Genomic DNA, 24,433 nt, shown 5'->3' on the forward strand with positions numbered 1-24,433 from the left:
AAAAAAAAAAAAAAAAAAAAAAAAAAAATCTAAACAAAAGAAGATAGTTGGTGGCATAGAGTTATATGGTCATACTTACATGCTAATTGTTGGCCAAGTACATCTATTTAGACTTCAAAAAATAAAAATTTTTATGCACAATAGCAACCCGTGGTAGTAGGTTTCGAGAATTGTGAAAACTGAAAATTGAAACAATGCTTTTTTGGGATTTTTCAAGTTTTCTCTTGTTTAAATGACCATATTATCACACATCAATATATATATATATATATATATATATATATTTATATATATAAAACCGAAACTTTTGAAACTCCCACAATTTTCCACATCAGCACAATATTAAAATAATAATAATAATAATAATAATAATAATAATAATAATAATAATAAAACTTTTCTAAAACTCGAACCCGATGCTCTACCTTCTCTTTCTCCAAAAAGCACGCCCTCAACAGACATCTTCTTCCTTAGAACAGAGGTCGATCTCCTTCCTCAAACTAAGCAAATTGAAGCCATGGTAGGAAGCATGAAGGTTCAGCTCTTTCTCCAAAATGCACACCCTCAACAACCATCTTCTTCCTCAAAACAGAGGTCGATCTCCTTCCTCAAACCGAGCAAATTGAAGCCATGTTAGGAAGCATGAAGGTTCAGAAGAAACAGAGAATTGAAAAAGATGATGACAACGACAAAGACGACATGATAAGCAGTCAACCTTCCAATACGAGATTGTTGGAAAAATTATTTCTCACTATTTTTTCGCCAGATACTTTTTCTAAAAAAATCTCCACCAATCTCCTTCTCCTTTCCAAAAAAAACCGATCAACTCTTTCTCTTCCTTTCATCCCCATCTCCCTCTATATCACGAGCCCATAAATCACCAAAACCAAAATAATCCCATCTCTCTCTTCATCATCTTCCTCTTCATCCCATAAATTTCTCCAAACATAGTACACAACTAGCACAAACCAAACCCATAAATCACAAACACATGCCAAATCCACAAATCACAACCACTACCATTACAACACCCTCCTTTGCCGTGAGAGGATGAAGAGAGAGATAGATGAGGTGAGAAGTCAATTTTTTTTTTTTTTTTTTATTGACTCCACCCATGATTAAGTAGAGGAAGAAGAATGCTTGAAATAACCAGATCTAAAGTCATAGCTCCACCATAGACTTCGTTCTTCATGGTTTTAGCTTCATCGTGGACTAGGTGATACTTTACCTTGTGATTTTGGTTAGAGATAGTGAGTTCTGTAGAACATGGGTCGTTTGTTTATGAGAAAGAGGTTAGAGTATGAATTTTTGGTTTTATCCCAACATGGTTACTGTATTGACCATTGGTCTTAAAAGCCACGATCAAAAGGGTTTACAGTTAAGCTATTTAGATTTTTTTTATTTTATATTTATTTGTAGTCGTACTTGTCACTTGCCAATAATAAAGAGTTCAAATATTTTAATGGCATAAAGTCATAATCATATTCGATTTTAAAGATATTTTTATATTGACTATTGCACTAAAAAATATTTCAAATGGTAAATATTTTTTTAAAGTCTATAATAAATTGCTAGAAATATCATTTTGTTTTTAAGCCTCCAGAGAGTTTTCAATCTATGATATTCGCTCCTAATGATAGATTTTTATCATCAGATCAAGACATCAATCAGTACCTTCTCAAAAAAAAAAAAAAAAAAAAAAAAAAAAAGACACCACCAGATCTCTTATTCAACTATTAGAGATTTTACTAGTTGAGCTAATTGGAACCCACTTTTAAGCCTCCTTTATACTTGAATATCTTCGAATATTTTAAATTTTAAATTAAGATCATTAATTTTTATATATTTATTTTATTTATTTCATATTAATTAATTACTAAATTAATTATATATGGCATTATTGCGGTTCGACCTCGGTTAAACTCAGGTCCAACCTTAAAAACCTTGAACTTCTTTCTTTACCAAGTCTGAAAACCAAGCCACATTTCATTTCAATTTTGAGACCCTCCATTCCACCATGTAATATGTATGTCATGTCTCTCTCTTCTTTTTTTGTCAACCTATTCTTCTTCTTTTTCATTTCTTTAAAAAAAAAAAAAAAGATTTTTAGGTTCATATTATAATTGTAATATTCTAGAAAATTTAGTTGTTATTATTATTATTGGGTAAAGATTTGGGTCTGGTATTGATATATTAGTTAAAACATCTTAAAAAAATTATATGAATTTTGACCAATAATATATAAAGAAATATATGTCTCTATATTAAATTGGACTATTTTAATTCATTTTTATATTTGTACTAATTTAATATATTTATTTATATTTTGAATTGGACTATTATTACTTTGAAACCTTTTAAATTGGACTATTTTAGTTAATTTTTTTATTTATACTAATTTAATACATTTTTTCACGTAAGGCTTTCTTTCTTTGTGGACAAATTTCGAATCTATTCCATGGGTTTATCTCAGATTTTTAAGGCTATTTAGCATTGTCTACAACATTGAATAAGTGATAACTTAAATTCTTCATTCATTGTTGGATTTTTTTTCATAATCAATAATTTTCCTGTGCATCGCACGGGTTAACGACTATTTAAATAATAAAAGAGTCAATAAAATAGATCTATTAATGCAATTTTACATAATTCACAAACCCGTCCGGGTTTATAAAACCCAACCGAGTCACACGGGTTGCTTAAAACCCACCAGTTTAGACTGGGTCACATACTTTTTCACTCCAATTAATCACCCGGCCTGATCAACGCGACAAATCATCGGGTCACTGGTCTGATCGGCCGAGCTGGACCGGGTTTAATAACACTACATGAAAGCAATATTAAAACATTCTAAGGGTACTTGTTACAAGACCCATATATTAAAGTGGAAGCACCATCAGGCAAATTCACATTTTGAAATTTAAAGTGGAAGCACCAAAACTTGAGTAAATTTTGTTATGAACTTCACTATAGCACAAGCCCTTAACCTCTTTATATAACCTTCATCGCACACGAAATTTGTAAGGAGAGTCCCCATATTGAAGCGCTATAGACCTAAAACGATAAAACCTTCTCATTTTATGTACCTTCTCCCTCTCAAATTGCCATATATCATGAGAGGAGATTAAAACCATTATACATATCAAGACCTTGAGTATTCTTGAGTGTTGTTGGTGCTTGGAACCATTGAAGTAGCCCATAGCTGGCCGAGAGACTTGGATATTGCAATTAAAGGCTCAATTGCAGATCAAGATGCTAGTGTAGAGAATGGACTTGCAGAGTCAATTGCAACCTGTATGCAGGAGCTCGAAGGGCTCAAGCACATGGTTGCCACTTGATTTGTATGGTTTTGTGGGTAATATATATTGCAACTATCTATTCTAGTGGATCACTTTAAAAGGTGAAGTTGGGGAGAGGTTTTTATGCTCGGTACTTGGGTTTTCCTTTTCAATAACACCTCACGTGTTATCATTGTGCTTTTGATTGTCTGTGAGTTCAATTTATATGTTTATACATACATTTGTTGCCATCCATGCTTATGCCAATTGACTAATCACTTTAATTTATACTCAATTAATAAATATGCCTAAATTGACTAATTTGCAATTAAAATTTGAGGTCTAAATCATAATCAAAACTTAATTTGATCATTTTCACCTTTAAATGAAAAGTTATTTATAAACGTTACAATACATTATACATGTATTGCGATATTGTAGCACAATAGTTAATATATATTTTTTATAATATTTCCCCCCAACGTTTCTCTTGGTCTTTCTTTCCCATGCTACAGCTCTCTCTTAGTAGATCAAGAAGGTCACAAGAATCTAGGCAAAGACAAGCTCACAAGGGAAAACAAAGGTGACAATTGGAGAAGAAAAACGGTTACGTGCTTAGTTTTTTTTTTTAATTTAATTTAATTATTTAAGATTTTATTTTTTGTTATTAGGAGTTGGGTAATTAGATAATGAATAGGATAACTTTCTCAAAATAAAAAGATATGAATAGGATAAATTGTTAGTTTAGTATTTGAATAAATCTTATCTACTTGTTGTAGATAAAAATTAGATTTCTTTTGAATTTAAATATTAGCTTTATCTTGAAAAGCCATCTATTTATATGGCTTAATGTTGATTAATAAAGAAAGCTGAACAATATTATTATTGAGTGAATATTCACTTTGGAGGTTAGTTTGAACTCCCTCGAAGTAGTCTATTCATCAATTAAGAGGTCTTAGTTCCCCTGAAGCAACCAACAAACTCAATTGGGTTTGTAACAAAAACTCATAAGAGAAGATGAAAACAGAGAAAAGAAAAATGTGGGAAAAGACAACAATTTTTGTGAAAATTTGTGGAAGGTTGATTTGTCTTTGTGTGAAAAATTATGAATTTTGTAAAAAAATTGATGGTGCAAAAAAATCGTTAGTTGAACTCTTTGTCGATACAAATAGACGAAGGCGTTGGTTTTGTCTAGAGACAAACCTTTTGGTGTTGTTCTTCTCTAAATTTATAGCTACTGATGTAGAAAATCTTCAGTTGAACTCCTTGTCAATTAAGATGGACGAAGGTGTTGGATTTGTCCAGAGGACCTCTAATAATTAAGTCAGAATGGAATTCAATTGGAGTCATCGCAAAAGAATTCAACTTGAGAATAGTTTTAGGGGTGAGAATTGTCTACCTTTCTCCCATTGTTTTTTGTGGGTTTATAGCCCTTGTATTCATTGTCTGAATAAATATATGCATTTGTGGGAAATAGAGCCGTTGGTATTAATGGCTGTTTTTTATTGTTTGACAATGGCTATTCGTTTGTTGGTGCCCATACGTTACTCCTTAGCTATCTTGGATATTGAATGTCTTTTATGGCTTCGTCCGTCATTGATGTCCGTACGTTACACCTTGTAGTGAATAGCATTTAATTTGTCCGTTGAGAGATGGATGATCTTGATAAATTAATACTCATTAGTAATGAATGCGGAGGCATTATAGACTTCAATGATCTTTTGCCCGTTGGTCTGTCGGTTACGCTTTTGTTTGTATGGCACGTTAACTATTACTCATGTCATTTATGGTGAACCCATTTAACGTATTCTATAGTCGTTCATCACATGGACAATGCTAGCTTGATGGACGAAGTTGGCATGATGGACGATGCTAAATTTTTCTTCTTTTGCTATATGATGGACGAGGGTGATTTTTTTCCTCTTCAAAAATCATTTGTGAAATTGACAAAATAGACACTTTCTCTATGTGTTTGGTTTCTTTTGTGAAATTTTGTTGATTTGTTTGTAGTTGAGAAGATTGAGAACTTGATGAAAATTGAAATTGGGAAAGGACGGAGGAGAGAAATATTGATATATTTGGAGTGATAATAATAAAACTTAATAAAGAGGCATATTTTGCCAAATAGCAAAATATTTGAAAATATTTAGGAAAAAAGCATAGGGTCAAACTTATCTAGTTATGTAGCATTTTTTTTGGGCAAGCATTATGGCAATCTGATCAAACAATGCTAGGAACTCGAATTTCACTTGGAACTTGAGTTTGACAAACTCGAGTTCCAAAAAAGTGTTCCATAACTAAATAAGTTGATCAAATGCTACTTAACAAACTTTTCCTAAAATCATGCTATTTAGCAATTTTTTTAAAGAATATTTAAAAGAAAAGAAGAAAAGAGTATAAAGAGTTTGATGTATGAATATGTGAACAATGAAGTGCCAATCAATTAAGCACTTGAGCTACAAGACTTTTAACTTTTTAGGTTCTTTCATTCATTGATATGCAATAGTATTTCAATAATTTCTCTATCATTATTTGCTGCAATCTCTCTCTTAATTTTATTTATTGCATTTATATTAAACATAATGGCAAAAAGTGAGCATTCGGACTAGATGGAGTACCAAACCATCTCTCTTGGCAATTCAGTCAACTTTTGACCCATGCATAAAATCAAAAGGTATGAATCTTCAATGCATATTTTCATTAGAAATAAATTTTTTAAGTTAGTCTACATGATGAGAAGGTATAGTGTGCATCATGGGTATAAATCTACCATCTCACAGCAAGTGGGTATTCTACATGATGACAAGGTATACCATGTAGCAAGTGTATACATTCACCCTCTCATATCGGCCACATGTTGTGAGAGGGTGGACGTATATACCCAATGCTTGGTATACTTTTTGCTACATGATATATTCTATATGAGATTTGTTCCTTTCATTTTCTTGTTTATGTTTATGTTTCTTCTCCTCCTCTTCTTCTTCGTTTTAGTTTTTTATTTTTTATTTTCTATTTTATTTATTTATCTAGTTTAGTTGATTTTGTTAACAAGAGAGAAAAAAAAGTGGTTGGATCTATGTTGGATTTGTCAAGATGGAGCTTCAACGCTGGCCAAATATCCCTAGCCCTTGGGTTGATGGGCCAAACCCCATCAACCATGGTTGGGTAGCCAACAACATTCTAATGATGAGTGAAAGAAATAATTAAAAGCTATCTGCCTTACTTTTCCAATATTTAAGTTAAATAAAATATACTTATGTGAAAGTAGTCTAGGGTTTTAAATGAGTTGAGCTGTGTATTAAAAGTTTAGGCTTATTTATTAAGTTTTTGTTTTTTGTTTTTTTAACACGAGGCAAGCTCAAGCTCGTTACAGAACAAAATTACATATTCAAGCTTGGTTCATATTCTTGACAAACAAACTTGAGATTGTTCATGAGCTACTCAATTAATTATTCTTTCCCTATGTATAATAAAACCATGACTCAAATTTTTTACCCCTTCACAAAGTTACGATTTTTTTTTCTACAAGGGGATTGTTTATGTTATACATATATATAAAAAACTACAAATGATATTTTGATATCTTATGGACTTATTTAGTGAGTTTGGGAAGCGTGTTTTGCGCGTTTCCTAGTGGGTGCTTTTTTTAGTGGGTCCTGTGCATTGTTCACAGGACCCACAAGTACTTTTTTTCAGCAAAAACAACTTTAAAACTGAGTCCCACGGCACTATTCACAAATTTAAAAATTATTTTGCTACAGTGTTTTCAGTTATCAGTAATAAGCGGTATCCAAACAGATCCTTACAAACTTACATAATATAATCTCAAGTCTATATACATATATTTTTAAACAAGTATTCATAGATTGAGGATCATTTTGTATGATTTCTTGTACTTGTGTAATACCAAATAAAAAAAAAAAAAAAACAAATCTTGAAGTTTTATATTGTCACTTACATCAATTATTTTTTCGAACCATCATTTTCATATTAAAGAGAAAATGTGGCAGATTTAGAGAAATGATACATTCAACTCTCCAGATTCAGAGAATGAGGGTAATTTTGTATGTTTTCTTGTACTTGTGTAATAACAAACACAAAAAGATCATTTTCATAAGCAAGATAAATTCAACCCCTTAGAAAGTCGATGCAGAAGTGCATTATTTATAGTTTCTACCAACAGCCCAAGTAATATAATTTCAGCCGGCCGCATGATAAATATATTTTGGTATTCAAGGCTTGAAACATTCAAACATAATTAGTGGAAGTCAGATCACTCTTCTTCTTTTGTTTTTTTTTTTTTTTTTGCTAGTTATTTTTAAAGTTTTTTCTTCTATTCCTCAGATGACTTGACACAGAGTCAATTCCAGATTCAGAGATTGAGGATAGTTTTAATGTTTTCTTGTACTTGTGTAATACCAAATAAAAAATGAGACTAAAATGCAAAATTGACCCTCTAAATTTTTTCAGATTTTATTTAAATTTTCTAACTTTGCTTTCGTTCATTTCAGTCTTCTAAGTTTCAGATTTATTTAATTAAGGTATTTGTGTTAACTTTTGTTAAAATTTTTTGAAAAAAAAAATCTGGAAAATATTTTTCAATCATTAATTGAATTTTTTTTTTAATTTAAAAAATTTGAAGAAAAATTTATAAAATTAAAAAATTAACCACAACATATAACAAAAGTTGATGGAAATTGGAAAATACTTAGTTGAATAAACTTGAAAGTCAGAGGACTGAAATGAATAAAAGCAAAGTTAGAAGACTAAAATGAAATCTGAAGAAACTTAGAGGTTAGATTTGCATTTTACCCAAAAAATAAATAACACAAAGGGATGAGGGAAAAATCTAAAATAGACAATCCCCACGTTTATATAAGTAGCATCTCAACCTTCGACTTTGTAAGGCGTCAAGGAACAATGGCTAGCCTGTAAACCACCTTTCTATTCCTTTGTTTCCATTTCCTTCTTTTGTCAACTAAATTCATTTCACTTGAAGCTATATGGTCCTATTCTAGTGCTGGGAATACCCGTGGGTTGCATTGAGATGGAGAGGCAAGCTCTTCTTAAATTTAAAGAAGGGCTTAAGGATCCTTCAAATGGTCTTTCTTCTTGGGTTGGCCAAGATTGCTGCACATGGTTAGGAGTGGGCTGTAACAATCAAACAGGTCACGTCATTAAACTTGATCTCAAAAGCCAACCTGTTTGCAATCAGGTAGCAGGTAGTGTATTTTGTAAGGAGTTAACATTGGGTGTTGAGTTATCTCCTTCTTTACTTGATCTAAAATATCTAAATTACTTGTACCTGAGCTACAATGATTTTCAAGGAATTCCCATCCCAAATTTCATTGGTTCACTCAATAGGTTGAGTTACCTTGATCTCTCCTATGCATCCTTTGGTGGAACAATCCCTCCTCATCTTGGGAATCTGTCTAACTTGTACTATCTTAATCTCTACGTTTTTGATTAACTTTTCCGTTTCAAATTTAAATTGGCTATCTGGTCTCTCTTCCTTGCAGTACCTTAGTTTGATTAGTGTGAACCTTAGTAAGGCATCGACTCATTGGCTGCAAGTTGTTAATATGCTTCCTTTTTTAAAAGAATTGCACTTGTCTGGTTGTGAACTTCAAAATCTTCCTCAAACTCTTCAATTTGTTAACTTTACTTCACTTTCGGTCCTCGATCTCTCTTATAATAACTTCAACTCTAGTTTAATTCCTCAGTGGTTGTTTAACATCACTGGCCTCACAAATCTCCAACTTAGCTCTTGTTATCTCAAGGGCTCCATCCCTGAGATTGCAATAGGGAGCTTGTACAATTTGCAAAGTTTAGATATATTATTAAATTATTATATTAGCGGCGAAATAACAGAATTTTTCCAAGTCTTATCAGGATGCAGTAACAGAAGAGGTAGATTTTTCTTGAAATATGCTCACTGGGAATTTGCCCTATTCTTTGGGATATTTTAAAGGTTTGAAAAGCCTTCTACTCTCTAGAAACTCATTTTCAGGTCCAATACCAGAAAATATAGGAAATTTGTCTCGTTTGGAAGAATTAGACCTTTCTTATAACAAGATGAGTGGAACTATCTTGGAAAGTATTGGACAACTTACAGAGTTGACACAATTGAATCTCTTCAGTAATTCTTGGGAAGGAATCATATCTGAAATTCATTTCCTAAATCTCACAAAACTGAGCAGTTTATCTTTGTCATCAACTACCAATCTTTTAGTTCTTAATGTGAGTCATAACTGGATTCCCTCCTTTGATCTATCCCTCATCAAAGCTGATGGCTGTCAATTAGGCCCTGCATTTCCTGCATGGCTTAGGACTCAGAAAAACTTGTGGGATATCACTCTCAAAAATGCTGCAATATTAGACAAAATACCCGATTGATTATGGAACTTGTCTTCACAAATTTATAATCTAGATCTTTCTCATAACCAATTAAGTGGAAATCTTCTTGGGTCATTGAAATTTAATCTTCTTGCATCTATAGATTTGAGTTTCAATCTTTTAGAGGGCTCACTCCCTTTATGGACTAGTGTGACAAATCTCTATTTGAGGAATAATTCATTTTCTGGAGAAATAACAATAAAAATCTTCTAAGAAATGCCATAATTGTTCAACTTAGATCTCTCCATGAACTTTTTGAACGGTAGCACTCCCCCGTCCATAAACAAACTAAAGAATTTGTTTCTTATTGGTCTTTCAAACAATCATTTGTCTGGAGAAATCCATGACCATTGGAAGGGTATGCAAAACTTGTATACTATGGATCTTTCCAAGAATAATCTCTCTGGTGGTATTCCAAACTCAATGGGCTCACTACCTGATCTTATATGGTTGCAATTGAGCCACAATAATCTTTCAGTCGACCTCTCTTCATCCCTAAAAAACTGCTCTCACATATTAGCAATTGATCTTGGAGACAATAGATTCTCAGGAATCATACAAAAATGGATTGGAGAAAGATTTTTTTTAATAGTGGCATTACGCCTATGAGGCAACATGCTCTCTGGAAACATTCCTGAAGAATTGTGTAATTGCACCCAAATCCATGTCTTGGACCTTGGGCATAATAGTCTCTCAAGATCTATTCCTACTTGTTTAGGTCGATTGGGTGGTTTCCAATATTTGTATCCTACAATTTCGCTGATTGGCACACATTCTAACCTGAAGCATATGGATTTGGTGTCGAAGGGAAAACAGTTGGACTTTGGTTACCCAATCATAAATACCATAGATCTTTCACAGAACAATCTCTAAGGGGAAATCCTAATAGAATTAACAAATCTATCAAAATTGGATACCCTAAATTTGTCATTGAACCACCTGACTGGAAAGATACCAGAGAATATTGGAGACCTACAATATTTAGAAACTCTTGACCTCTCATGCAATCTTCTCTCAGTCCCCATTCCTCAAAGCATGACTTCGATCACTGTATTAAGTAGTCTGAACTAGTCATATAACGACTTGTCTGGACAAATTCCAACAGCCAACCAATTCCAAACCTTTAATGATCCCTCCAATTATGCTGGTAACACACAACTGTGTGGGCCTCCATTGCCATTTGCCAACAAATTGCTCAACACCTAGTGACAAAGGTCCAGAACATAAAGATCAAGAAAATTTAGATGGCAACACCGAAGGGTCTAAAGAGTTATGGTTCTATGTAAGTGTTGCGTTGGGGTTCATTGTGGGATTTTAGGCAGTTTGTGGGTAAAGAAGTCTTGGAGACATGCTTACTTTCACTTTGTCGATGAATGAAAGATAGGCTTTTTGTGGTGATCTCAGCGAATGTGACTCATCTACGAAGGAAGATTGAATCCTAAGGTTGAAGGTAATTTAAATAGAGAAATCATTTGTTAGTTATATTACATCTAATTCATCTTTCCTTTTATATAATTTCACTTCATTATCTGGCCAGTGCAGGTTTGGTTCATGATCATGATGAATTTGAGGGAAGTTACTTAAGAAGGCAAGGTGAATCATTACATGTTAGGTTGTGCTTCCATAGTTCCATGTTATACTTTTTATTGTATTTTCTGTCACAAGTAATTGCAAGGGGGAGCCAGAGGATGAAGTTCGAATGGAACTACGGGTTATATAAATGTATTGTACTTGATGTTTGTTTGTCATATATAATTAATGTAAACTATATTTGATGTGTTTGCTACCTCTTTGAAATAATAAAATCAGAATTATATATCAGACAATGCGGCTCTACCATGTCTTTTTTTTCTTTCCAGAATTTAGGCTTCATTGCCTAACACAACGCTACCACTCACTCCTACGTACCTAAGAAGATCGAATTATAACTTTTGGCATGTGTAAGGGTAAAACTAACTTTTAAGTTTCCGAGCTTTTTAACAAATTCTGTGAGAAAATTAATAAAGAGTAAGGCTACAATGATGTCATAAAGGATTTAATTTGATTCAATTTATTCAACTTCTAGCTATTCTAAGATTAGGATTCATTATAAATAGAGTCACATACAAAAGGTAAAAATTCTAGAATTGTCGAAACCTTATTTTTGTACTTTTCGTTTATGGATAAACTTAGTGTACGTTTCGCATGATTAATTTTGCCAACTTATTTTACTATTTAACTTATTTTTGGTACTAATCAAAGAAAACATATTTATTAAAATTCACATTCAAAATCCAAAATCAAACATAGAAATGCATTCACCAAAGCAACATAAAATGAAAATGACAAAGCAAAATTCAAATATCTAAGAATCAGTTACATTGAGAGAGAGAGAGAGAGAGAGAGAGATGGGGGACGTTAGTGTCAGTAGCAAAGGTCTTGAGCTAAGAAGCGAAACCCATCCATTTACGAGGTATGCTATTGCTTTGGCATTTACCATTGGTCGTTGTGAAGTTTCAAGAGAAACAAGAGCAAAGGGATGTGTCGTTTAACAAAAGAAAGATGAAGTCAGAAGAGAAGGAAAGCAACAACACCATTTTATATTTATTAAGTGACAAGATGAAGAAACTAAAAAGGAAACGATGCCGTTTCGTTTAAACAAAGAGGACACGGGTTGACAGATTTAGCCTTTTAGTTTGTTAGTGCTTGTACATATGTCATCCACTGATTGGCATGTTTAGAAATTAGTTTAACTAGTCGCTAACCCGTGCGATGCACGGGAAAATTATTGACTATGAAAAAAAAACTAACAATGAATGAAGAATTTAAGTTATCACTTATGCAATGTTGTTGATAGTGCTAAACAACCTTAAAAATCTGAGACAAACCCATGGAATGGATTTGAAATTTGTTCACAAAGAAAGAAAGCCTTACGTGAAAAAATATATTAGATTAGTATAAATAAAAAAATTAACTAAGATAGTCCAATTTAAAAGGTTTCAAAATAATAATAGTCGAATTCAAAATATAAATAAATATGTTAAATTAGTACAAATAGAAAAATTAATTAAAATAGACCAATTTAATATAGAGACATATATTTCTTTATATATTATTGGCCAAAATTCAAATAATTTTTTTAAGATGTTTTAACTAATATATCAATACCAAACTCAAATCTTTACCCAATAATAATAATAACAACTACATTTTCTAGAATATTACAATTATAATATGAACTTAAAAAAAATGAAAAAAAAAATGAAAAAGAAGAAGAATAGGTTGACAAAAAGAAGAAGAGAGAAACATGACATACATATTATAGGATCTCAAAATTGAAATAAAATGTGGTTTGGTATTCAGACCTGGTAAAGAAAAAGGTTCAAGATTTTTGAGTTGATTTAATAGACCAAAAGCCACGCTTAAACCCAAACCCAACTAAAAGTTAAGCTTAAGCCCAAATCCAAAACAAAATTTTTCCTGCCAATTTCATCCTGTATTCCATCCACCGTACTTGCCAATTGTCACATCAACTTCTCATCAAAGCCAAATAATCTTTATTTTATTTACATTTTCTTCTCTCTCTCCAAACTCCCACCACACATTCATTCACTCTTTATTTTTACTTCTTCCTTTTGTTTGTTTCCTTCTTCCTTCTACAGCACCGTAACTCCCACCAGTTGTTATCACCTTCGATTTGTTCTTCTCAGTTCTCAAGCCTGTGTTTCCTATTGAAGATCCAGGTTCATAGTTTCCTTTTTATCAATTTTTTCTTTTATTTTTTTTCTCCCATCTACCTTCTTCCCCAAGATTTCACTCTCAAGGTATGAAAAATTTTCAGTATTCACATTTCGGCCCAGCCGGAACGTAACTATATTCAAAACATTGGTCCACGCCGTGTCGGAGCTGTGTCGGAGAAGTGAAAAAAAGAAAGAAAGAAAAGACACCGCTCAGACACATCGACCTCTGTTCTGAGGAAGCATTCTTCTTCCTCTACTTCTTCAGGACATCGACCTCTGTTCTGAGGAAGAAGATGTCTGTTGGTTTGTGGGTATGGTGGGTTTTGATTGAGGAATCTGTAGGTATGGTGTCTTTAGATGCTTTGCTGTTGGTTTACCGTGGGTCTGATCGTTGGGAGAGCTGGTAGGGAGGAGCATAGAGGAGCGTTGGGTTTGGGGAGCTGGTAGAAGGAGAGAAGGCAGGGCGTGAATTTTGGAGAAAGAGAAGGCAGAGCAATGGGAGCATCGGGGTCGGGTTTTAGAAATGTTTTATTATGTTTTTTTTTTTTTTTTTTAATATTGTACTGACGTGGAAAATTGTGGGAGTTTTAAAAGCTTCAGTTTTATATGTATATATAGATTTGTTTGTTTTGGCTCCAACTAAATCTAATAAACAGGTTTTTGTACATATAGCAGAGCAAGTGTAATTAATCTTTCTTTCAACTTTCTCATTTTGTTTTGACAGTAATAAAATTTCCCAATTTCTATTTCGAAAGCCCGCTCTTTTTACGGTTGTACTTGTGTCATTATTCATGAAGGCAAAGATGAAAGGGATTGAGATCCCGTGCAATACCTAGGGTATTGTATGGGTGCAATAGCACAAATCTCAACCTTTCATTTAATCCAATGACTCATTCTTTTGACACCTCACCAAATATTAAAAAGATCCTTTCACCCTTAAAAATTTTCAAAACCCATCGTTTCTCCTGTGCTGATGGGTCTGAGTTCATATTTCACTAAATCAAATTTCTCTCTCCTACGTAGCTATCCTCCTCTGCAATTGTTTTCAACCTCTCCCTCAACCCATCGTCATTGCTGCCAGCATACCTAACTCAAACCCATCAGCTAAAACAAAGAAAAAACTACATCTTACCATTTGAAATTTCTTAACCCCTAAACACTCACACTCTCCCTCTTTCTTTGTCCGCAAGTGTGAAGCTGTCTCAACTCTCAAGGAGTGAAACTCTCTCTGAAGCGACATAGCCAATGGCTAGATCAGTGGTTCCAATGGTACTTGGCCATTGTATCATCGAAAAATCCCCAAAATCTCATTTGGCACAGTCACCGTTGGTCCATCTTTGATTCCTAGGTTGCTTCTAACATCGAATGACTCAAGGAGGTTAGTTCTTTCTTTTGTATACATTGAATCAAAATAAAAATTGTTTTTTGGGTAAGAGGAGAGTTGGGTCAGGGGTTAGGATAGTTGGGGTTTGATTTTAGTTCTACAAGTGATATATATTTCAACATGGAATCATTATTTAGTTTTGTTTTGAGGAATATTTCTGGGTAGTTTTTTTTTGTTGCAACTTGAATATTGCACATTTTCAAATGGATATGTGAAATATGGTCTAGCAAAATTAAAGAAATGGATGGTCAGTGATACAGGGGATATAGCTAAAATCCCTATTTTACTTACTTAGATGTTACATTGGTTGAATTCTATGTTTTTAGGTCCTAGATGTGTTTAAATTGTAATGTTTTAGTCTTTGCATTTCAAGTTTGCAGTCAGAATTTAGTGATAAAAATTTCTTGTTATAGGGATAGAAAATTTTGATAATTGAATGTTTGTCCTTGTATAGGTATGATACACATAAATAGTTTCTTAAGAAATTTTAGCTTTAAACTGTCCTTTATCAATTGGGTCATCATCTCTCATGATCAAATAATAGTTTGTTGCAATTCTTATATATGATAAGCACAATTTTGGTACAAAAATTTTTAGCTTTTATTTTTAATGAAAACATTCATTCTTTTATATTTATAATAGTAGATATTTTGTATATTTGTTAATTACAGGAGTATTCTTTAATTCATTGCATAGTGTGGTAAGATAATTCTCTCAAAACATATGCCAATGCAACTAAAAGCATATGAGAAACCAATAGAGCAAGAAGCAAGGGCTGTAAACAAAAACACAGATTTAAATTGAAAATGTGAAAAAAGCAATGTGCCATACATGTTCAAAGTATGATTGCTTGCTTCATGGGGATAATTTCATAAATTGCTTCTCTTATAATCATTGTGATTACATAGGCACCATTAACTCCATCATTATCTCAAGTATAAAATGGTGCGGATGTTTGTCAAGCAAAATGTAAACGTTTTCATACATGAAATTTTGAATAAACATACTTGTTTATATGTTTTATGTTTTGTAGTCATAAGTAGCTAGATTATTTCTTACACTTTTACTCTTATAATCATTGTGATTACGTAGGCAACATTCATTAGTACCACCTTAACACCACCGTCGTCTCAAGTATCAAATCATGTGAATATTGGTCAAGTAAAAAATAAATGTTTTCATACATGTTTATCAAATAAACTTATTTGTTTATATATACACAGGGAAATGAAGTTAGGTTCAATTATCCACTAACTCCATGTGTTGAAAATACAAATGCTTGCCTGCAAACACAACACTTTTTTGGTATGTTAAAAACTAATAAATGGTAAGTTAAATTATAGTGAAATTTTATCATGTTTGTTTAAGTTTAAAATGTAACTTGATTTTTTTGACATATTTTTAGGTTAATATTGATTTTGCAATATGATGGACAAATTTTTTTGGACAATTTGTTTGATAGTATATTGCACAGTGGACATGGTAGCATATTGCACAGTGGATAGTATTTTTGGACAACTTTGCCTTGGACAGTTTCTTAGACAACATATTTGACTATTTAGACAACTGATTACACATGTAGCAAATTTTTTGGATAATTTTTTGTAACTAAAGAAGAAGGCAGATTTCTCCATGTTCATGCATTGTTCATAGTTAGAATTCACTGTTGCATGCTAGGTGTTTGACAAAATGTCCTTGTGACATTCTTGTATTGAATTGGACTCAACTGAGTTCCAATGCTTGGTTTTTATCTTAATTGATCATGTTTATCATGTTTTGGTCAGTGTTTATGTGTTTTACACACTATGTCCATTTTGTACCTTAATGCCATGCCATGCACACTCTAGGCACACCTCATGCATCTCATGCTGCATCCCTATGCATCACATGCTGCACACACATGCATCAGCCCATGCTCAACATAGACACACACATGCACAGTGATTCACTTTATGCATTTTGCTTTTGTTTACGTGGTTAAGCACTTATAGCATGTTGTTTTGTGTTTGTTTGCTCTGTTTTGAGTTGTTTTTGCTCTATTTTTAAGTTGTTTTACTTTTGTTTTGAACTAACTTGAATCTAATCAAGTTTTATGTTTTGTCTTTGTGTCTGTGCACTTGTTTTTGTTTCTTGTTCTCTGTGATATTTATGCAGATGTCTTCTACCAAACATTCTGCTACCAAGAAATCCACAAAACGTTCTCGCACTGATTTTGACAATTTCAAGTTTGCTGAGGCTGATATGAAATACAATGACTGCTACAAAAGAGCAACCATTATTATGGAGAGGGTGGTCTAGCTAGAAACACTTGAGGACACCTTCATCCCTGAGGTGTTCAAAGAAAGGACTTAGACCAAGCTGTTGAACCCGGTTGGGTTGTTTACTCAGAGATCATAAGAGAATTTTTCTCAAATGCTACTGTAGAAGGAGACCATATAGACTGTTGGGTGAGGCACAAAGAATTTGTGATTACAAAGGATAACATTCAAGAATTTTTGGAAATTCATCCTCCCTCTCAACCAATCTCAGTCCAATATGAAGACAGATTGGGATCAACTGAGGAGATAGTGGAAATACTTGGTGGTACATCAAAGAAGTCATCCATGAATACAATCCCATTTTCACCGGAGATGAGGGCTTTGGCATATGTGATGATCCATAACTTGTATCTAGTCACCAATCTCACTACACTGTCGGCTCCAAGGACAAAGTTTTTGTACGATCTCTTTACTCATAAGGAGATTGATATATGTGGACACATCTTCCATCTGTTGAAGAAAAGCATTGAGAAGCAAAATTCCAAAACAATTTTGCCTTTTCCCTCACTGATTATGGGCCTAATTGCGAAAACAAGGCTCAAACTCCTAAGTGGTCTGACAATAGTTCAGAGGGACTATCCCATTGGTGCACACACAGTGACTAGGAGCACAGCTCACATCAAGGGTTCCAAAACAGGTGTGCATACAATACCACAGGATCATGTTGAGGGCGAGGGTGGAGATACAGAGGAGGAGATTGACAGATTCACTTCTGCTCTAGAGACTTCAGCACAACCATCCTCTTCTACACCAGCACGAGGACCCGACAGACTCGATCACCTCTTAGATAGAGTGGACTAGATGTTTACAGTGCTTACCTCCCATGTATAGCACACTGCGGACCAGTTTGCATACGTCTAGTGACAGATCACTGCATTGTCTTCACAGATCGACGACTTGTCCATGGCGCAGGGATCAGATTCAGAGTCTGATTAGTTCTAGCCTCTTTGGCCATTTCGGTCAAAAAGGGGGAGAAAATTTTGAGGGGGAGTAGAGCATAGACCATAGCCTAGGCATAGAATCTTTGGTTCATACAGGCGGTTTAGCTTTATTTATGTTTTGGTTTAAACTATTTCAGTTTTTATAACTATTGGATAGTTGTTTTTTCTGCTTTCATTTAAAGCTTTAGTACTTTGTTTTTTAATTTCAGTTTATATTCAGTATGCTATGTTTACCTTATTGCTTTGTAGCATTTTTTTGTACTATTAAGATATTGCCAATATGTCTTGAGTACCTCACTCTTGTGCCTTTAGTAGAATTTTGTATCCTAGATGCAAATACTTCATGTATTTTGCATTGGTTGAGTGTTAGACATGCAATTGATCCGTGGGATTGCTCTTAATTGCATTGCGTGTCCGGATGAGCATTTACTTGCTAAATGTTCATTGTAGTCATTCTTTAATGACTAATCCTGTTTGATCAAGATATGCTTACACGTTCTATAGTGTTTACTAACTTGATTGCATTTTACTTGCTCATATACATACCATGTATTCAACTTGCCATAAGCTTAATGAAAGTTTTGTTTGTGTGCAAGCGTTTCAGGTTACAGGTACATACGTGCAAGTGCTTCACAGCTTCTAGATTAGGTGTGAGTGAGTTTTGCCACTGTTCCCAAATTCACGTTTAAGTCTAAAGTCTATTTTAGGGGTTTTGTCATGGGATAGCCAAAGGGGGAGATTGTAAAGTTGTAATTTACAACTATGTGTTTTGTTGGCTTTAATTCCGTGCCAAATTTGATTGTAATTTTATTCAATTTTTTGTACCCTGTATTTATTGTGAGATTTGATTGTAAGGGTTGTGTGATAGAGAGAGAGTGTGTGAAGACTCAAGCAATTGAAGACTGAAGAGTTTTCGCGGGTATCTCGCGAAGTGACCCATGTGACTTGCACATGTTGGAATGTGAAGAGTCAGGATAGGATGGAGGCAGCTGTGTTTCACGAGTATCTCATGAGTAAGGCCTTCCCACGAGACACCCGTGAGACTTTCTGTTTTGCCAAACTGTCAATTCTGATACACACTTTTTGTGACTACACTATTTATACCCACATTACCCACAAATGTTGAGGAGTGCTTTTGAGAGAAAACCCTAGCCAAATACCTTGAGAGTTAGAGATTGTTATACCCGCAATCCTCTACATAACTACTTGTGGATTTTCCTCAACTCCTACCTCTCTATTTCCATACCATTGAGAGGTTGATAGCCCAAACACTTACCACACCCTTTCAGAGTGTCAAGTGAGGTTTTGGTGCTGCTAGGAAGCAATGGAAGAAGTCAAGGATGGCAGATACAACATGGAGTTTGTTGTGGGATCCGGAGAGCTAGACAGGACACGGTTCCGAGAAACCTTGTTGGAGTAGGAGCTTGGAGGGCTTAGGTACATTGGGTAGATTAGGCTTGGAGGGTCTCTTGCTAACCCATGTATCCCAACTGATTGTCTAGTGGATCGATTACCGCTTGGAGGGCGGTGGAGAGGTTTTTCGCCGAGTTCTTCGGTTTCCTCTTTGATAACACATCGGCGTGTTATCTTGTGTTTGCATCTCTCTTCCCTACTCTTTTATATTCCTTTTTATTGCTGTGCTGTCTTGATTATGGGTTAGAGTAGCTTGTTTGTTTATCCGCTCGCATTTACACTATTCCGCAATTAGAATTAAGTTAGTGTAAAATCTATCGAGGTGTAACTTTAATTTGGGGGTCTAAACAGCTCTTGTGTTTTTAACACATTTTCGAGCTTTCAATACCAATAAGAATTGGCCAAGAAATGTCACGGTTGGTAGAATTAGATCTTTCTGACAACATTCTAAATGGTGCATCCCATCATCCATTGATAAACTAAGAGTTTTGGGCTTTCTTAGTCTGTCGAACAATCATTTATCTGGAAATATCCACAACCACTGGCAGGGTATGCTAATTTTTTTTTTCATAGATCTGTCCAGATATAATCTATCTGGTGGCATTCCAAGCTTAATGTGCTCACTGCCTCATCTTAGTTGGTTGCAATTGAGTAACACTTGATTTTGGAGGAAATAGATTATCAAGGACCATACCAGAATGGATTGGAGAAAGATATTTTTCAATAAAGATATTACGCCTTCGAGGTAATATGCTTTATGGAAAAATTCCTAAACAATTGTGTGGTCTAACCAATATCCATGTCTTGGACCTTGCCCATAATGATTTCTCAGGATCTATTCCAACATGTTTGGGTAGTTTAGTGGGTTACACAGATTCCAATGTCGTGGATCATATGAACATCCCACTGTATATGGATTTGGTTGTTAAAGGAAGACAATATGAATACAACGATGAAATTTTTTTTTGTTAAAACCATGGATTTTTCAAGAAATAATCTTTCAAGGGAGATCCCAGCAGAACTAACAAGTTTGACATTATTGAATTCCTTGAATTTGTCATGGAATCAGTTAACTGGCAAGATACCGAAGAATATTGGATCTTTGCGCCAATTAGAATCTCTTGACCTCTCAAGCAAACATCTTTTAGGTCACATTCCCCCAAGCATGTCTTCTTTGACTTTTTTGAGCCATTTGAACTTGTCATATATAACAACTTGTTTGGACAAATTCCATCAACCAGCCAGTTTCAAACCTTCAATGATCCGTCTATTTATGAAGGTAACCCACAACTTTATAGGCCTCCTCCATTGCCAATGCCAAGTGACAGGAATGCAGAACATAAAGATCAAGAAGATGTACATGTACATAACAATGGTGAAGATCAATTTGAAATTTTATGGTTTAAACTAAGTATTGCGCTGGGTATCATTGTGGGATTTTGGGTTGTTTGCGGCAGCTTGTTGATAAAGAAGTCTTGGAGACACACTTACTTCTGTTTTGCTGAAAAAATGAAAGATAAGCTTTTAGTGGTCATTGCATTGAATATGGCTCATCTGCAAAGGAAGATTCAAGCAGAAAGACACTGAGACTGGGATTTAATGAAACTAGTTTATATATATGTGTATGTGTTTGTTGTACTTGTCTTTGTATTGTACTTAATATTTGGGCTTTACTTTTGGGTTAAATGATATCTTAATATGTTAAGCCTTATATGGAGTCTCTCTAAAGTGTTATCTCCCTAAAAGGGACTTAGATAAATTTGAAGCTTTATATTACGATTTCTCATGTATTGAAGATGCTTGTTGCCTCCATTGTGCACAAATCGCAATGGTCAACTTTTTGTTTGTTTTACCATTCCAGATTGAGAAATGCGTGGAATAATGTAGGCATAGAAGGCAGTGCACATCTAAAACTTTTTTTTTTTGATAAACTTCAATATCATTAGCAAGAGAAAGTGGGGCAATCCTCCTTACAGGCGAGCTCAAGAACTCTTGGAAGATTGTCCTTGTAGAAATAAACAGAAATCCTAGAATTAAGAGAGAGTTTTACAACTACATGAGTAGCTGAGTTACAATCCCTCTTGATCCAATCAAATTTAAAACCTAGGAAAAGAGCTTTAAGCGAAAAAAACATTGCTAATTACATTATGGATAGACCAATTAGAAAAGCTGCTCTCTGAGGACAGTGGGTCTATACAGTTTTTGACATCTCCCTCAAAGATAACATGACTCCACTTCTCACTAAGTGCAAGTTGGGTTCCCCAAAGGAGTGCAGAGGCTTTAGCCATGATAGGGGTACACTTTGAGATCGACTTGGCCCAAATCTTGATGACTTCACCTTTATCATTTCTACCAACTGTTGCTATTGAAGCGAAAGACTAAGATACAGCAGTGTCGACATTTAGCTTTATCCAACTAGGAGGAGGTGGTTCCCATTCTTGTTGAGGATGATTAGTGTTGGGAGATGCTTGCAATGCTAGAGCTGGTTCCAATGATTAGTGCACATCTAAAAGTTGGTACGTCACATATATAACCATTTCTCATAGGAAGTTCCTCTTAACTCATGTAGGTGCTTTTGCTATGTTAACCATACTACTATATCCTCAAGGACCTCAACGCAAGTTAACATGAACAAATTCACTCTTTACATTTTACAGATGCAACAACAAGAAGTAGCTCCACGAGCACTTGCACAAGATATTACATGAATACCAGTTCATAATTCACTTTAAAACTAGCTCCCAGCCACAAATAAAAATAAAAATAATGATATAACTTTGCAATTTTGCTTGAGTGAAGCCAAGTAATATGAAAGGGAGCTTTTAGAGTGAAGCTTTGCCAAGTAATATAGATAGAGTTAAAAGCTAGGCTTAACTAGTTAGCCTCCAGTTCTATGGATCGTCAAGGCTCAGCCACTTCCTCCTCCCACTAAAGCTCAGGCTGAGCATCAAATTTGGATGGAAACACCGTGCAGACTTGGCAAATTTGCCCTTCCTAGGATTGTAACTTCTGTTGGGTATTGCCTCACTACTACATGAAGGAATTACTGGGAAAACAAGTCTGGCGGCTGTTACACAACACAGACTCCCTTTTCTACAAAGTCTTCAAAGCAAAGTATTTCCCTAATGGATCAATCATTGATGAGGATGTTAAGGAGAGGAAGGTGAACAATTTGGGTTCTATTTGGTGAATAGGTGATGGAAAAAAAAGTGAAGATTCGAGGTGATAAATGGTTACATGACTTGACCTCCAGTGAAGATTCGAGTGCCTATAAGCTGCTTATGGACAATGAGGCCTCAACAAGGCCTAGTACTTTGAATCCTACTGTGCTATCGGGGTTTTTGGAAAAAGATTTGGGGCTTGAAAGTGCCTAATAAAGTTAAACATTTTGTTTGGAGGGCATGTAATGAAGCTTTGCCTACTAAGAAGAATTTATTCCATAGGAATGTTACTGAGTCTGCAATATGTGGTGGTTGCAACTGAGTTGGAGGACACAGTTCACGCTCTTTGAGGATGTCAAATGATTAAATATGTTTGGTGGGAGGCTAAGTTCTGTTAGACAAGTTTATTTGAACACTTTGTAGATTTCAGGGATTTATTTGTGGGAGTTTTGAATTCTGATGACTCGGAATTAGCAGATCGATTCACTATGGTAGGGTGGAGTATCTAGTTTAAGAGGAATGCAAATCATACGGTGTAAGGACCACTACCATACCATTAGATCTACTCTGATGTAGTGGCAAGACTACAAGAATTCTATGTTGTTTCCATACCATCTAGTTATCTAGTTTGCCTCAGCTTGTATTTCGATTTGAGCATTGGGTACTCCCTAACCTGCCTTTTCACAAAGCTAAATTCGATGGAGCTCTATTTAGAGATTCCTCATCAGCTAGCATTGCAGTTGTTGTAGGAGACTTTGAAGGTAATGTTATCAGAGCTTTGTTTGAACGGATTGGTCTACCTGCATCCGTGGTGGAGGTGGAAGCTCTTGCTTGCAGGAGAGCTGTTTCTTTTGCCATTGAAATTGGTCTATAGGAAGTTGTTTCTGAAGGGGACTTTGAGACCATCATTGACTCTTTAAACTCAGATTGTTCTTGCCTTGCCCATTTTGTTCATCTAGTTGAAGATTGTTGAGTCCATGTGGGCAACCTTCGGTTCTCTGTTTTCACTCATGTGCATAGAATCTATAATGTTGTGGCAGATAAATTAGCTAAGAAAGCAAGATATTTGCTTTTGCCCCAGTTTGGGCTTGAGGAAATCCCTGTTGATGTCTCTCCATTTGTAATGCAGGACAAATTTTATGTCAAATCATTAATAAAATTCCAGTTAGTTTCCTCTTTTGAAAAAAAAAAAACCATTGTTACATATCTGTAAAGGTTTTTATTTGTAGATTTTTGAAGAGAGGGAACAAATGGTAGGATGGACTTTTGACCTCTCTTGTAAATTTTGACTGACTGCCATCAATGGCATCATCCCTGAAGCCCTCTTGAAAAAGTTCAATTATTTGTTTCTTCATATCTGTTTTAGAGGGTTCAAGAATGGGATTGGAGACACTGTTTATGTAAAGTGGTTTTTCTAAGTGATGAGTTTCTTTGAAGCTACAATGGTGGATAGGAATGTTGCCACGAGAGGGGTTAGTATCTGCAGAAATCACAAGCTGGTAAAAAAGCTTAGACACAAATATAAACTATAGTCTCCCCTTTTTTTTTTTTTTTTTTTTTTTTTTTTTTTTTTAATAAAAAGAGTCATGCCTTTATGAGAATTATAGAAGTTAAGAGTAAATATATATAAGTAAGCCAAATTCTAAAAAAAAATTGAAAACAACTCAAACCACCACTGACACTGAAGAAATCTTCACAATCAGATTCTAAGTAGATTGCAGATCAAAATATACTTCCTCTTTTTTTCTTTTTTTTCCCCCTTTTTTCAAATATTTCCTCTTTAGAACCTGCATAATGAGCACCATTCTGTTAAAGTTTGAGCA

Source organism: Quercus lobata, chromosome 3 (genome assembly GCF_001633185.2).
Source record: "Quercus lobata isolate SW786 chromosome 3, ValleyOak3.0 Primary Assembly, whole genome shotgun sequence".
Classification (NCBI taxonomy): domain Eukaryota; kingdom Viridiplantae; phylum Streptophyta; class Magnoliopsida; order Fagales; family Fagaceae; genus Quercus; species Quercus lobata.